This window comes from Mastigoproctus giganteus, chromosome 3, assembly GCF_048544385.1.
Source record: "Mastigoproctus giganteus isolate SK-2022 chromosome 3, ASM4854438v1, whole genome shotgun sequence".
Lineage (NCBI taxonomy): Eukaryota > Metazoa > Arthropoda > Arachnida > Uropygi > Thelyphonidae > Mastigoproctus > Mastigoproctus giganteus.
The window spans coordinates 57,158,103-57,175,133 of record NC_143577.1 but is presented as its reverse complement, the minus strand read 5'-3'; the positions used below and the strand labels follow the sequence as shown (position 1 = coordinate 57,175,133).

General features: G+C 37.4%; 1 protein-coding gene across 2 annotated transcripts in view; it reads right to left on the bottom strand.

The window, feature by feature from the left end:
* Positions 1-17,031, bottom strand: part of larp (La related protein) — a 467,832-nt gene that overhangs the window by 363,591 nt on the left and 87,210 nt on the right. The gene's annotated exons all lie outside the window — the stretch shown is intronic.

Genomic DNA, 17,031 nt, shown 5'->3' with positions numbered 1-17,031 from the left:
GTTTCTTGTTCATTGTTTTTCAGTGTGTTTTAATTTTACCCTAAAAATATGCAAAAACATTTTTGGTCACCTGATAAAATATGAAAGATCAACCAAAACAGAAACACTAATTCAAATGCGAAATCTTTCATTTTCCAAGAAACAAACTAAGCATGGCGAAGTGATATTGGTGTTTCTCTTCTCTATATATTACAATTTCTTTATTGCTTTAGTAACTAACGCCGAAGCATAGACGTGGTTTGAGCAACGTGAACTAAGAATAGTTCCAGTAGCTTATGGGTTGCTGACATGCAATCAGGAACAACAGAAATACAATTCTGACTACGTCATCGTTTAAATGTTCGGTCTTTAACGCGAAACAGGATAATATCATTGCTGCTTACCGCATAATATTCGATGTAGATCACGGCCACGATTTACCTTTCGTTTTCAATAAAAAGTTTCTGATACGGCTTATAATATGATAATTCAACAAATAAAAATAAAAGGTAAACTGCAGCCATTATCAACCCACTGTAGGATGGAAGCCTCCTCAACAATTTATGTTCAGGGGGGAAAAAAATGGACCATACTCTGCCACGCTGGTCCATTGCGGGTTGGCAAATCAACCGTATTTAGCAATCAGGGGCTTGAACCCCGGTCTACTCAAAACATTTCAACACTTCCGCTCCTGAACACTCGGCTACAGAGGCCGTTGATTCAACAAATATCAGGGACAAATAGTCAATCGTGTTGTTCTTTGTGACAACGACCGACACGATTCGCAATATTGTGTACAAAAAAGGAGTTTTCAGCAATGTAGCTAGAGCATAACAAATAGATTAACAAACTTTTTTACTTTTCAATTATCTCTTTCAAATACAAACTTCGCTGTAAATCATTCAAGATTCAAAATACACTCGCTATGCTGAATGTTTTGCAGAGCATCAGTTCCGAGTGAAATGACGCAGAAGGTGAGGTCCTTGGGTGTGCGTGTGAGGGGGGGTGCATGTACAATGTGTCGGCTCTACATTAGCAACACCCCTTGTAGGAATGGACTATTCTACGATGCTGGTGAAGGCTCAAAGTTGGGAACGGCTGATATAAGACTGCAGTTTGCATAGGCCATGATCGATTTTTCAGCGAGGAATATGTAGGCATGGAGATCTTTCCAACTTCGAACGTGGAATGACTGTAGCAGCAAGACGTGCAGGCACCAGTATCTCAACAACAGCCAACATAACAAGTGCGCCCGTTCAGAGGTGTCACGAGTGTAACGTAAATGACTCAACAGCGGTCGAACAACCAGCCAAAGGTCTCACGTGGGAGAGCCATGCACTCGAACCCAGTGGTGAGCGCAGTGTCTCGTTTCGGAACACTGCAGCGAAACAGCAAAGCGGTCCAACTGACCACCCAGTACAACGCAGAAATAGCAAGACCACTACCCACATCGACTATGCGCAGGCTGACAGTTATGCTCATTGCGAGACAAAAGAAACTGCGCTTTGCATGGGACCGCCGAACACTGGCATTTCTAGAACATAACACGAGGCCATGGCCCCTGAAGGCACTGCTGATGATCGGCAAGGCTAGAGGTGGTGGTGGTGGTGTTGTTAAGTGTTACATTACAAGAGGCACTGGGGATTCCCCCAACTCTGTGTCGTATACAAACTCTGTAAAGGCAAAAGAATTTCAGTTAATGTGTGTTACTGGTGGGTTGTGATTTTGTTGTTCATCTGGCCTCTTACCCAGTGATTATAGCAACTGTGCTGTCCACAAGAGCAAGATGTCACCTTTTGTAAGTTTATTACTGCCATTCCGGAACACCACGCCCCAAGGTTGCCCTCGTAGGTAGCACAGTTTGTATACCCCCCCCTACACCGGGTGGAAAAGACCTGAGTTAGAATCCCGTCAATGACACGAGGAATTTTTATGAGTATTTTTCACAACGTGGCTGAGTTAGTCGATCTCAGTCGAGGGTAACGTGGTATTTTTCTCCCTTAAACTCGGGTTTTCGACAAAACAAACTGACCACAGAATACAGGCAATTTACAAAACATAATATATATATATATATATATATGGCGCAATATGACCAAAGAAGAAAAAATTAGTCAAGAAACACTTGTCATTATGAACCGAAGACGACAAATGAAGAGCAAGAAAACACTGACAAGGAGAAAATTGAGTATACAGAGTTATGCAATAACTGAAGAATAGCAATGGTGTACTTATAAATAGCAGAGAAGACATAATTCAAATAGCAGAAGACTACTATAAAGAGTTATACAAGCAGCGAGGGAATGATGCCAGCAGTGGGGAAGATGGATCACAAATTAGTAACACATACCTGATATCCTTCCTGATGAGGTAGAACATGCGTTGAAGAAAATGAAGCACAAGAAAGCCCCGGAGGAAGATGAAGTTACCGTACAGTTGTTAAAATTGGGAGGAAGAGACATGACGCAAAAACTGACAAGACTCTTCACAAAATGCATTAGAAAAGGTGTGACGCCTAAGGAGTGGAATAATGCAATCATAGTTTAGCTGCATTAGAAAGGAGATAAGTCAAAAATTGGAAATTATAGTACAATTAGCTTTTTATCCCACATCTACAAGTTGTTCACAAGGGTCATTACTAACAGATTAGAAAGAATACTTGATGAGAATCAACCGAAAAAGCAAGCTGGATTTAGGACAAGATTCTCAACTATGGATCACCTTCACGTAATGTCACAGCTAATGGAGAAAGCAAATGAATATAAAACACCATTATGCCTAGCATTTGTGGATTATGAAAAGGCATTTGACTCCATACAGCATAAGGCAATGTTTCGGGCACTGGAAAGACAGGGCATAGAAGATACCCCATATATTATGATTTTGAAGAAAATATATGAGAACGCTACCTCCTTTATTAGACTAGACAAAGACAATAACAAATTTAAAATTGAGAAAGGAGTTCAATAAGGAGACAAAATCTCTGAAGTTGTTTACTGCTGCCCTTGAGGAAGCTTTCAGAAGATTTTAGACTGGTCGCAGAAAGGAGTCAATGTGAACGGAGAGTACCTAAACCATTTACGATTTGCAGATGCCATTGTGGTCATAATCCACGATCCCAAAGAATTAAAGGAAAATCTTAATCAGTTATGTTAGTAAGGATTTTGGACTAAAGATGAATATGGCTAAAACAAACGTAATGATGAACAATTATGTCACAAAAAGGGATATAATGATTGAAGGAGCGGTAATTGAAAAGGAGTCATATACTTATCTGGGACAAGTCATTAGCTGTAATAATGATAAATGGCTGGAAGTCAAGAGAAGAATAAATTTTGGATAGTAGCGATCAGGAATGAGGAACAATATCCCAATTTGTCTGAAACGTAAAATAATGAACCAATGTATACTCCCTACCATGACTTATGGAAGTGAAATTTGGGCACTTACCAAAAGAAGGGAAGAGAAGCTGAGAACTACACAGCGAAGAATGGAACGAATTATATTGGGACTCAGACTGTTAGATAAGAAGAGAAACACATGGATTAGGCAGCAAACTCAAGTAAAGGACATTCTTATCAAAACTAAAGAACTAAAATGGTCTTGGGCAGGACACATAGCTCGAAGACATGACAGATGGATAAGAAAATAACAGAATGGTACCCAAGAGGAGCTAGAAGAAAACCTGGAAGACAAAGGCGGAGATGGATAGATGAAATTCATGAGTTTGTGGGTAGTAAATGGATGGCCATTGCACAGTGGATTGAAAACTGCTGATGATGATGAATATGACCTAAGTTGCTGATACGACTAAAACCCCACAAAAATCAACCAAACAACTCGGCATTTGCTGGACGTACCATCTAATTTACCTCAGGGACTCACATCTGGTGAGTATGGGCTTGGCACACCCAGGGTCCTGAGCTGGATATCATCATCTCTCTCTCTCTCTCTCTCTCTCTCTCTCTCTCTCTCTCTCTCTCTCTCTAGAATTTCTTGGCTGGTGCAGCATAAGCCTCAGGCTTCCTTGCGCCATATGGCTAATAATAATCTCTGTCAGGATTTTTTTTTTTTTTTTTGTAGAATCATGGCTGATTTCTATAAGCATCTCTCTAAGCACATTTACTTCGTTTACTAACCAGTTCCTTCGTGAGATCTGAAATTCCTTTCTCACCTGGTGTATCCTTCGCCGGCGAGAAGCTCGGGGTACCATAAGGGATGGCATATCTACCCAACCTCTACCCAAATGTATAATCATTTGGGTAGAAGTTTCTATAGAAATGTAGAGGAGCATCTTGCAGTTTAGCCCTCAGGTGACTAGTGACTTCTGATCCCATAATACTCGTATATTGATGGTGGCAGGTCCAGCTGGCTTAACAAATTAAAGGATAGGATGTAGTTCACCATTCTTGGACACGCCGGTTGGTAAATTTGGGTGCCGTAGCCCGTGTGGCAAGCGTGACATCAATAACACTCTCCCACAGGGTGCTGCTAAAACTTGCTAAGTAATTCATTTGGTTAAAAACCATAAAAGAGTATTGTAGCTATGCCTGCGCGATCAGCTCTGCCGCTATACTATAAGGTAGAGCGAAGTTAGCATCCATGGCTACCAGCAGCTTGCATCCTGGTAACAGGGTTAGCACAGACTGCAGGTAGTATAATACAAGGAGCAATGTCCTCCCCAGGTCGACAGTAAATTGATATAACGTGGAGAGCTAAGGTGACGTGGACACAAACAACAAATGGCATGCAAAGGGAATTAACTATAGTCACTGTCAGTTGTGCATTCGCCATGACTATGGCTGCCGAGGTGGTATCAGCAGTGGTGTTTTAGTATGGGGACAGTTTTCGTGGCATTCCCTGCATCCTCTGATCACCGTTAACGTACACCATGTTATTCATGACGGCAGTGTATCTAGACAACTGTGGCATCTATCAACAAGACAACTCGCCATGCCAGAAGGTCGGGCAGATTGCTAACCGGCTCCAGAAACATGACAATGAATCCTCCGTCCTCCCATGGCAACCCAGCAAAACCGATTTCAACTCAAATGAGCATATTTGAGATCTACTGGAAAAGGACGTTCCATGGTACATGACAATGTGCAGGCATTACTGGACACATCGTGCAACGCATGGGCAGCTCTACTACAGGACACCCTGAAACACCTTGTTACGTGTACGGCTGTATCACGGGCAAAAGGTGGCCTCTCAAGGCAGATAGGTGTTGGCATTAGGAAGGTGTTGCTAATGCAAAGCTAACTGAGTATATTAATACTCTTTTCTTCTGATTCCGTGGTCCATCCTATGAAGCATCATGCATCTTTTAAGCATCATACCGCCCGCGTTTAAAACGCTTTCCCGCTTATATCGCTTTGTTTATTGTCCCAAGAAGTATAACAGAACCTTCCTTCTTTTCGATTTTAGTTCTGAGATTGAATTCTAGGAATCGTTTACTTCATAGAAATCGTTTCCAGTGTGATGTTTATTTTATATAGAATTCAAATGGAAACTTTGAAAGTAGAAATTCCCTTACCTATTAATCAGCTAAATTTGAGTTATTTAATTAATTAAATAATTTAATGTCTAGCCATTTATCGTTGCATTCTCACGCTCTTCTCGCTTTCCCCCCCCCCTTAATTCACATTGTTCGTCAGCTTTCCCTTACTGGTTACATTTCACGAAAGACAGCATTATTATTATTAAAGTGACCAAGCAGTCAGATGTGAGTGCAGTACTACACTCCTTGAGTTGACTGATTCGAATCCACGTGGCTGCTAAATAATATGGTTAATGGTTGAATTCTTGTCAAAATTATTGATAATTACCAAACTTATCGTCACCCTGATTTTTAAACATAATGAAAATAAAGAAATTACTTATAAAAGGTTAGTGCAACTCAATTTTTAAATATAACATGCAAAATAAAGACTGAAGCAGCTAAAAAAGGCAAGCGTAATAGATTAAGGGTTCAGGTTTTGAACTTACATAAAAACCACTGTTTTTTACACACTGCTATATATATAAACTGATAACCAATATTATCTACCAAAATATGAAAAATATACCTAAAAAAGGGTCTCGCTTTTAGTACTCGTCTCCTAGAAAGTGCTATAAACGGAAGTTCACTGTTGTATGCACGCGCGCAACGTCATATATACTGTATATAGAAACAGAATATGTCCGGGATTGTTTCTCAAGCTTGTGGTTCCTTATATATATATATTCTATTTGACTATATACATATACAACTACCTACGTATGTAGGTTTATATATGTATTACGACTTTTATGACTGCATTAGTTCCCAACCTCCATTGTCAAACTTGGAGGAAATGAAGTGCATATCACTGAAAGTGTTTGACATCATGCATGACGTTAGGCAACCCTGCAAAAATAATGGTCTACACTGGCAGTACATACACCGCTGCGCAGTGGTACACGAGAAGAAAAATATATATTTAAGCTATTCTCTTTAAAAAAAAATTGCAATAATTTTATTTTTAGATAAGTGATAAATCGAATTATAAAAAATTAATATAGCTTGGCATCAAGAATGAAATAACGAAATTAATTTGATAACCTTGTGTTATTTTTACTAACAAACTACTCTTGTATAATTAGTTCTAAAATTGAATTAAGAGTATAATAAAAAAAATAAATAAATAAAACTAAAATTTCCTGGCCTGTTTTCACTTACCTTGATTAAATTTCCAATGACATACGTGCCTCAATAATATACCGACATTCCAACACGCGTAAAATCCCGTTTTCACTATTTAAAAATCTCGTTAACCGAAAATTTGTATTCCCCACCCAGAAAAATTGATATATGGGCACTCTTGGAAAGAAGTGAAGTATACAGAGCGATTGGAAAAGCTGTTACTGGAACCTTTGGAAACAGACAAAGAATGTTGGACTGAAGAAAATTATGGGAAATTACTGGAAATGGTCATGTGGACTTTCACAATCTCACTGTGGAGTTTCTGAAAATATGCTATTATTCTCGAAGACATTTTTCTTCCCCATCGTCAAAAAAAAAAATTGACCTGACGTTGTCCTACATCATTCCATCCTCCCGACGAGTCCTTATCGACTGAGTCCAATTAGGTTCTTCAAAAGCATTGTCAAAATTGCTATTATAAACCAGTTTTCATAAAATAACCTTAGCCCATACAGTGCAGTATAATCTTTCCTGGAGTTGTCATACTTAGAATTCAACGTCAGGTTCACGTAATTTTGTTCATAAAATGGAATTACGCATTTTAGAGAATTTCATTAGCTATTCGTGGCACAAGTCTATGAGCATATTTATTGAGAAGAAGGAAAAAAAAAAAAAAAAGGCTTCAGGTCAAGGATTACTTCACATCTCATGTCACGATCCAACTTTAGTATCTAATAATCATTTCTGAAGAAGGTTGCTTAAACCTTGACCTCCGCTAAGCAAATCCCGAGATACGGTGAGGTCATTAAATAACATGCAGTTGTATGTTTTATTAAAGCTAGCTCGAATGCGGTTACTCAGCACAAGAGATTCGTACCACAACTAACACTAATATTTACGACTATTTTTATATTTTGCTGAATATTTTGTGTTTTTATTTACGAGTATATGTACTAGTAAATAAAATTACGCTAATCGTATATGTAGTATAATTAGGGAAACATTATTCGTTTCAAGTGAGCGAAAATTAGCGTTTAAAAATATTCCTTCAAAACCAGAAATGTTCGCCATTTTCAGAGAATCAAATGGATTCGATATTACATCATGAAACTAATCCCTCATCCCCGCCCCCATACCATTCTTCCTGTAGTAATTCATTATTGGCCCAATGCTGTTCACAACATGCTATCTTGTATGCGAGGTAAAAGTAGTCAGTTATCACAATCTATCAGAGGTTATCTCAAAGGCGTAATTTTGTATAAAGTCTTCTCTAACTTGTTTCTTACCGTTATCTATTTATACAGTACATTTTACAGTGTATTTTATCTATACAGTGCAGCTTGAAATACGCCACAAAAACATCACTAATGATATAATACAAAACAGTTTTGACATACATAAATGAAATATTTGATTAAATATTTAAGACAATTTTTTCTACATGCTCTTTGATAAAATTTCAACATCCCGTAAATTGTATCAATATACACTCAGTGTCAACTGTATTAAGTACCCCTCCCTAATAGCGAGATCCTATTCTAGCTTTCAGAACTTCTAGAGATTTTTAATATTGCTTTATACTCTCATCAGCATCGTTGAGGATCATCAAAAACAAGGAGGGAACCCCAACAACAAACTATGAGCTACACTAGTCCGTTATAAAATATCGAAATTTCATAATTCAGATATTGTATAACAAGAGATCAACCTAAAAGAAAGTCTTTCCTAGGTTCCAATGGTGCCTATGATTATAATCCTTCCATTTTACAAACCAGATTAGAATCATTCAGTGATGACCAGGGAGTTAAATGGGAAAATTTTAACCGGAATGTTCATTAATAAAATGCTGTATCTTATTTTTAATAGTCAAGTATGTATAGTACGTGGCCATTACCAATGTATTAGATGAACCGGAATGGCATTCCCAGTGCTGGTGGTGATGATCATCAATGATGTTCAATTTCCATTTATCCAACGTTAACCCTTAGATTCTAATAACCAATACGGGATGAATTAAAAGCACAATTTTAACTGACCAAGAGCTATCAATATCATTCATCTTAATAGAAGCTGGAAATAATCGCCCTTTAAATTACGAGAGAGGAGTAGATTCAAAATAATAAATAAATTTGATTATAACTAAGTGAGGATTAAGAATATTGGACTATGAAATCAGAGCTTTTTAATACAGTATAACAAAGATAACCAGTTCTATAATATTCTTAAAAAAACACGACGGCATTGAAAAATCGGGGGGGGGGATATAATTTCGCTTTTGATGGATGAGATTACTTTTTCCTTTTTTTTTTCGTGGCCAGTCGTTTCTTATAGTTTATCTTTTTACAGGTTCAAATTTTTAAAGTTGAATAACCCGACAATCAAACAACATACTTTTCATACGCGATTTAACAGGCTGAAGGGAAAAGGCGGATATACAATGAGAACCTTGACCTAGGACAATACGATCAACAGAAATAGCGAAAGGAAGAATTTTAAGCACGTGATAAAAGCTGAAGTAGAGCCAACAAAGACTGCATTTTGTTACAACTTGGAACTGCAGTCTTTGCAGCGTCATTCCACTAACAAACGATAAGTCTTCAATGTAGTTCATTTGCCACAACCAACAACAAAACACCACATCCGTCAAGAATAATAATTTCCGCATTTCTTCTACGATGGTTCATGCAAAACTGTCGGATTAAAAATAAAATAAAAAAACTGCTCTTCCAACCAGACCAGATTTCTTGTGCGCGACAGCCAAGAGTGGTGAATATATGTGACCACAGGTGTCAGGGTCATCGCTGCTCTGGCTATGGGCACTTCCACACGCTAAGCGTCCTCTGTGATGACGAAACCGTAAGAGAGGCAGATGTTCCCTTCTGAATGATAGATGGAATTACAGTGGGAGGCACTGAAATCCCAACAGCTTGACGAAGTCGCCAATGGGTGCATTTATATCACGAGAACAAGGCGCGTATTTCGGTGGAGCGCGCTGCATGTGACCGTAAACGTTTTTGAAAGCAACTGCAACCCCTCCTGACTTCCATTAGCTTTCAGCAGTATACAGGAAGTGGTCAGTACGCCGTAGAACAGTAGCCGATACGTGTATCGATGTACTGTACTTACTACGTCCCCGTTTACTCTGAAGACGGATGATTTTATGTTTGCAACGAAATCAAAAACATGAGATTCAACTGAATGGAAAAAAATATTTCATTTTAATAATTGTTACGTTTGTTTACAGCATTAGTTAAATTTTATATGAAAAAAATTAAAAACGAAAAAAGAAAGTAAATATATTTTCCCTAGTAATGATCAAAGGTTAAGATTTATAGAGATTTTCACTTTGTATCTTCAAGGACACCATAAAACCTTTATATTAACTTTTGATCGCCAATGACCTATCAATCCATCAACGGTCAACGAAGCAATTTTGTTCCGCGTGGAACTTTCCAAGTGCGCATCTATTAAAGTGGATGACCTTGAACCCCCTGATTTAACTACCCACCCTGATCATAACTAAGACATTAAAGTTGCATTTTACTGGCTATTAAGCTACTCACTTCCAATAGGAACGGTTGCTTTTTTTGAAAGATCAACACCATTATAACATGTTTCAGTGTCTGCGATCATGTCACAGATGAGGATCACTCAACACCACAAAAAATGAAACTGTTTCTGGTTATTTTAAAGTTTCCTTTTGTACTCTGGGAAAATACCAGGAAGTTGAGTTTGCGAGTTCATTTTCATTTAATACAATAATTCTCAGTGGACTGTATATTAAGAAAGGAGAGAAATCACTTCCAAATTCGTAATAGTTTGCATCTATAAATTGTGTGTACGCCGTGGCAGGTTTGCCTGTTTCTTGGGATGAAAAACCAATCTTCGTTAGAAGATAACTCGGCTCATCAGAAAAAGAGCAAAAATTCTTGCCATCCAGACAAGACTAAAATTCAAGCCTTTTCCTTCAAACAGGACACGCTCAATTGCATTTCATTACTACAGGGAAGAATCGTGTCCTTCTCCCCCCCCCCACCCCGCTGATGCTAAAAACCAGAAGTCTGCACCTGCGCACTAGGTTCCTATTAAGGCTATTATCACCCTTCCTCCTGAAAAAAAAAAATTGAACTTGTCTGGCTGCTCGCTAGGTGGAAAGACATTTTTAGTCATGGTTAGTCACCTACTAACCATTTGATTTTTAAGTAATCGACGTTATCTTTCTAAAAATATTCTACTGCGTATTTCTTTAGTATTAGTATTTAGTATTAGTAACGGCCGTATGGTGCAAGAAAGCCTATGGCTTATGCTGCACCAGCCACAAAAAAAAAAAAAAAAAAAAAAAAAAAATCCGAACAAAACAATGATAAAAACAAAAAATAAATAAAATAAATAAATAATAATAATTAATAAATAAAAAAAATAATAAAATGAAATAAAAATAAATAAAATAAATAAAAAAATAAAAATAATAAAAATAAATAAATTGAAATTTATTTCAACTCTAAAATATTTTATTAACGTCCATAACTAAAAACTATTTTAACTCCATCCATTGAATTTAAGACTATCTAATGAAAATTACTCATCACTGAGAGTAAGGTTAGGCTCAGACTTATTTCACTACTGCAGAATATAATTTAAAAATAAATAGAGACCATTGAGTAGGATTCAAATCGACATATCCATTATCTTCAATTATCATTAATATTGCAATGTATTGTTTAACACACTAATACATTCAAGTTGCAGCCATTTCACTAGAAAGAACGTGTTAAAGGCAAAGTAATAGAGTATTGTTACCATAAAGGAATTCTGAAGAGAAGGGGGTTATATTTTAAAGAAATACGATGCAGTGACACGCTTTAGCAGGTGTGTCTTGGCAAGCTTCCCAAAAGAGCATAAAATTAATTTAAATTGAAATCAAAACCTTACAAACATCACAGAGAGCGATTAATTGCAAAGCAGTTAACATAGTACTATTAACAAGCGAGCTTCTTTATTTAGCAGTCTTGTTAATACACGCCGACATCACCGTCACAAGAGCCAGTTTCTAGGGCAATGTCCCTAGACGGGGAACCCGTTCAGCCTTGTAATGAAAGGAGACTGCCCAGACTGTAGCCGAAAGTAACCTGAAAAGTGGTAAAAGATCAAGGGTTTCCGCGCTGGCTGTAAAATATGATGGCTCGGAATTATCCAGAGATAAAATGCTATGGGTTGAGAAGATCCCGTGAGTGGTGTCGCTAAATCGGAGAGAGAGAAAAAAAAAAAAAGAAAAATGCTGACCTACGTTTAGAGGATCCTAACCCGAGCATTTCCGCAAAGATGGATATAGGTTAACGGCTCTTATGCTTTCCTCGTGGAGAGGAAAATTAAGTAAAGGAGTTTTAAGTACTCTGTAGACCACAGGGGCGTGAATGCATAGAACTGCTCACCTATGAAGGGCTTCGATGTAATACAAAGTAACGATCGACGCTTGTGCCTTATAAACAATGAATGCTGTTGGCTATTCAACATGCAAAAAAGTATATTAGATATGTATAGCACATCGTTAAAAGACTATGTATGCCAGAGAAAAAACAAAATTCACGGTATTAAGGAGCGTGATAATGGCCGCTGCTGTGCCAACCGCAGAGATAAATAGTTCTAAATGGATGTCGCGTAAGTCGCCAGATCAGGGATCTTTTGCATTGTGTTAGAATGCATTCCAAACATTCTATCTTAATCCTTGCGTTAACTTGTCTTCTGAACCAATGAGATTTCACCATTTGCTGTTTTGAATCAATTAAGCCCATGGATTCGTCAGTATATTTTATCTCTAAACTGGAGTAATTTTGGTTTAGCTTGTCTGATTTTCGGGATGATACCCCCAAGTTTCTGGGAGAAATCAGCTATTTTCAACCGGAGTTTCTAGGTGAAACTCCAGATGAAAGAAATATCTCTAATTGGAAGCAGAGACAGAAGGTGTTACTGAACTTTTCTGCTCCACGGAGGTTAATTGTCTGAACTTAATGGTTTTAGAAGAAGACGAAAGAAGACCTGCTTTACAAAACCACAAAGAATTCCTCAAATATGTTTCCTACTCAAAATTTCATATATGTTTATGTTTATTGTTTACTTTCCTATACTTACCCGCAATTTCTTGTTTGTATTTTCTGTGTTTAAATGTTATCTGTTTATTTTTATAGCCAGTGTGCTATCTGCTTCTATATAGAAGTTACGTATACACTGGCTACTTTGCACATTCAAATGTATTTGCTGGTGTTTGGCTCTAATTTTTCATTTTTATTTAATAATTACTATAGGAAGATATTAAAGTTTACAGTCATGCGGTAAATCCCTTGCATCGCAATTAAATCAAATTAGGGGGACGCACGAACATTACGACGTATGTTTTTTTTAGTATTTAACAAATACACTCCAATATATATAATAGCACGATGGATTAAATTAAAAAACTCAGGATGCAAATCTCTTCGATTTCTACCGAATTTCTTGTTTAAGTATATTTATTTATTGATTGATCAAATGTGGACATAGAAGGACCCTACCCTATTCATGGTTCACATACGAGTATAAGTCTAATCGAGGTCGAGTCTATAGAGAAACTATGATACGGAATCTTATCATACAGGCTAATTACCGATATATTCTGAGTGCGAAACGCTGATACTATTTTACTCTGTGTTTCGTGACGCCATCCATTTCCTGTGTCCCGAATGCTACAGCTGCTGCCCTCTTTTCATTCGATAAAACGTGGTATAATTAGTCAACAACGAAGCGAAATTACTTTTAAAAAAAAAAATCAGTGTTCTGGATATGTAGTTGGCACCAAGCATTAGTCACTTAATCTAATAGTAAATTCTAAATATTTATAATACTAGAGGTGGACAATTTGCATTAAAAATATTCAAGAATACATGTTCAATTTATAAGGTAAATAACCATGGATCCCATTTTTTTGAAAAGGCTTAATGGTATCGGATGGGTTAAAGCATATTTCGGACTTCATCAAGGCAAAATCTGTAGTAGTAGATTAATCATTGTACTTCAAAACCCCAATGCAGGTCCCTGCTACGCAAAAGAAACTCATAAGAGGTGCTTTTCGATTATTTAAGAGGGATGGGAGGACCCCAGTAAATAATCCCCGAAAATTTTGGAGGACCCCCAAAAATCAAATTTTCGTAATCCCGGCAAAACTATCACATCAAAATCTGATGTACAGCGAAACCCTTAAGATGTTTTGAATGGATCAAAACTATTTTAGACTTCTTAAAATTCCTCAATAAGAAGCAATGGACCTACAATTCGAGTCATGTCCTGGATATAACTAATAACACCACAGGGCAAATAAACACGATTATAACCAGTCTAGACTTACTTCCACTGTTTACAAACATTCTTAGACATGAAAGGGTAGAAATTATAGAAAACAGTCTTATCGATAAAAATAATACTGTACAATAAAAGAAACACATCGCACAATGAATAATAAACATATCTTAGTGAATCTCGTTTTGGAAAAAGGCTTTTTTTTTTCTCTCCATATTGGCAAAATATTCTTAGACTTTATGGTTTCCGCAGGAAGACCTTAATTTATGGAGTTATTTTTTTATTATTATTATTTTTTTTTTTTTTTTTTTTTTGCTGACTATCTGAAAGAGATAGTTATTGATTCCTACTACTTTAACCGAACTGCATGAATCTAGCAGAGGATTCACTGACATATTTTTACTCTGGGAACACCATACACAAAAATTAGACAGCTTCAAATCCTTTCTGAATCAGTCGGCATCCCAAAATTAAACTATAGTCCAAACTGATTATCTTTTCTCATGACCTTAGTTGTTCTCGGTGACATAATCAGCCGAACTTCTACTCTCAGTGGAATAAGCCTATGCTCGAATATCGTCAAATAAAGAATTATAGGGTTTTTTTAATATCGTAACAGAGTTTATGGGTCTTGGGAGAGGACTGCATGCGTTTTTTTTTTTTTTTTGTTTTTTTTTTGTGCTGAATATTCGAGTTTTTTCATCCAACAAACAAGGAACCCGACCACAGTACAGGAAAGGGAACTAAACTGTGCAACTTTCAGAAAAAGTTTCCTTTGCTCAAAAGAGCAAAGACAATCTTTTAGACAATACAACGGATTCGCCACTTCTCAGACCCTCTCCACTTGTCATTTGTACAGCTCTAGGTTCGAATCCCGTCAGAGACTAGAAATTCTTAAAAGCTTCTTCATTCTTAGTAGTAGTTAGCAATTTCAGGTGCCGAGAGTATTATTCATGAGTTTCAGCCCGCACAACATGCAAATCGGATGAGGGTTTTAGGCGCATCAGAAACTTAGCCATATTGAGCCGTATTTAATATGTACGTTTAATAATATAAATTAGGGAGTTTTGTGATTCATTTGCTATTTTCTGGATGAAAAAATCCAGAGTTTCCGGGAGAAAAAGCCATTCTACCCTCGCCTGAGACCCACTAACTCAGCCACGTTGTGAAAAATGCCTGGTGTACCCGACGGAATTCGAACGCGGGTTATAGGAGAGGGCGCGAATTGGATGTAGAACACATGCAATTTACATACACGTCACACTGGTTTGTGCTTTTGGCAGTAAACTGGACGGGGAGACCTAATGTCGGTTTCAAGCAGCTAAAGGATAGCCGTATTTGCCTCGTCCAAAATGCTAACAGTCAAAAGCAAACTTTCATAATGAAAATTGATAAATAGAGGCTATTACAATATATTCTCGAAGGAACTAGCATCTGAAAAGGTCGAAAAGGATACTATGGAGCAACGAATCTCCATAAACACTGTTTTCATTAGATGAAAGAATCTAAGTGTGGTCCCAACCGATAAAACGCTTTGAAAAGGACTGCAATCTTAGACTTGAATCAAGTGGCTCATGGACGATTTTAGCCCGCTATTCGTTGTATAATATAAGGTGGTACCTCGCACACTAATGGCTCAGGATTTTTCAAGAGGAAAATATTCCCCGTCATAAGGTTTAGGCTTAGTTTGGGAGAATGATATAATACTGATATCACATACTGACGAGATGGGGCCCGCGATCAGAACTTACTAAGATTATTGTATTTGCCCAATTTAAAAAAATGGTTCTGCTGAAGAAATAAAAAAACAGTTCCGTCGATATAAATCATAAATTAATGGAAAGTGTTTCCTATAGACTACGTACAAGCTAAAAGAGACTCTTCACCACAATAAGATCTGATCCGTAAACAGCAGTTTTTTTTCTTAGTATGTCACTACTTTTGGTGACAGTGTACGAAACTGATCACTCCTCTGGGTTCAGTAAAGCTTACTGTCTAAGTTTTCAGATGATACAAAGTTTGGCAGGGTGATTATTGGTAGGAATCAAGGCAAAGCAACAAGAACTATGAAAAATGGACAGATGTACTGAGAAATTGAGGTATAACATTAATAAATGCACAGTACTGATAAAGGTGGTGGAAAACGAAAAAGACTCGGAGATAATTGTACGGTCAGACATGGTTCTCTGGGCAGTTCAGACAGGCTTCTAAGGTAGCTCATGGGGTTCTGTCAATGATATACAGGAATTTTGGCAGCAGGGATAAGGAGCTGATTATCATGCTGTATAAGGCAGTGATCAGGCTGCATCTTGAGTACTGCATACAGGTCAGGAAGCTTCATTTTAAGAAGAATGTGGATCTATCGGACGGGCGCACAGTAGAGCAAGATTAATCATCTTATTTCTGGAAATTATAGCGTTTAGAAACTAGGCACTTGCGAGGAGACCTGACTGAAGTGTTTAAGGGCTTTAAATGGATTGCGTAAACTTAATGATGGCATTCTTACTCTTTCTTGAACAAGACACACATAAGGGGACATAAACTGAAAAAAGGATGATATACTTGCAAAAATTTGCTTTCAGCTAAAGAGTAACTGACGGTTGGCACAAACTACCATGTAGTGGTGTGAAGGGGTAGTTTGAATAAACAAATATTTTTGGCAGATGCTGTATAAGCTCGTTTCCTTGCATTAATTGCCACTACTAAAAATAATGCATTGATTTTAAGGAAAGAGAAATTCTTGATGAAATGATCAAGCCACAGTGCGCCAGAAGTGGCAACCTCGTTCATATGACTCGGGAATTATCTCTGTATTGGGGGGGGAAGAAATCAGTGTATTCATTGGTCGATTTATGTTGTGCGGGCTGAAAAACGCAGGATAATTCAAGGAGAAAACCATTGGCTAACTAAAGTCCTGAATGCAGAAGCCTTTAAGATTCCTTCCAATTCTGGATGGGATTCGAACCCAGATCTCTCTCCACCCGAGTGATATATGGCAAAACCATTAAGCTGCCACGGATGACAAAGAAGGATAAAGACCAGTTAACATTAAAAACAGT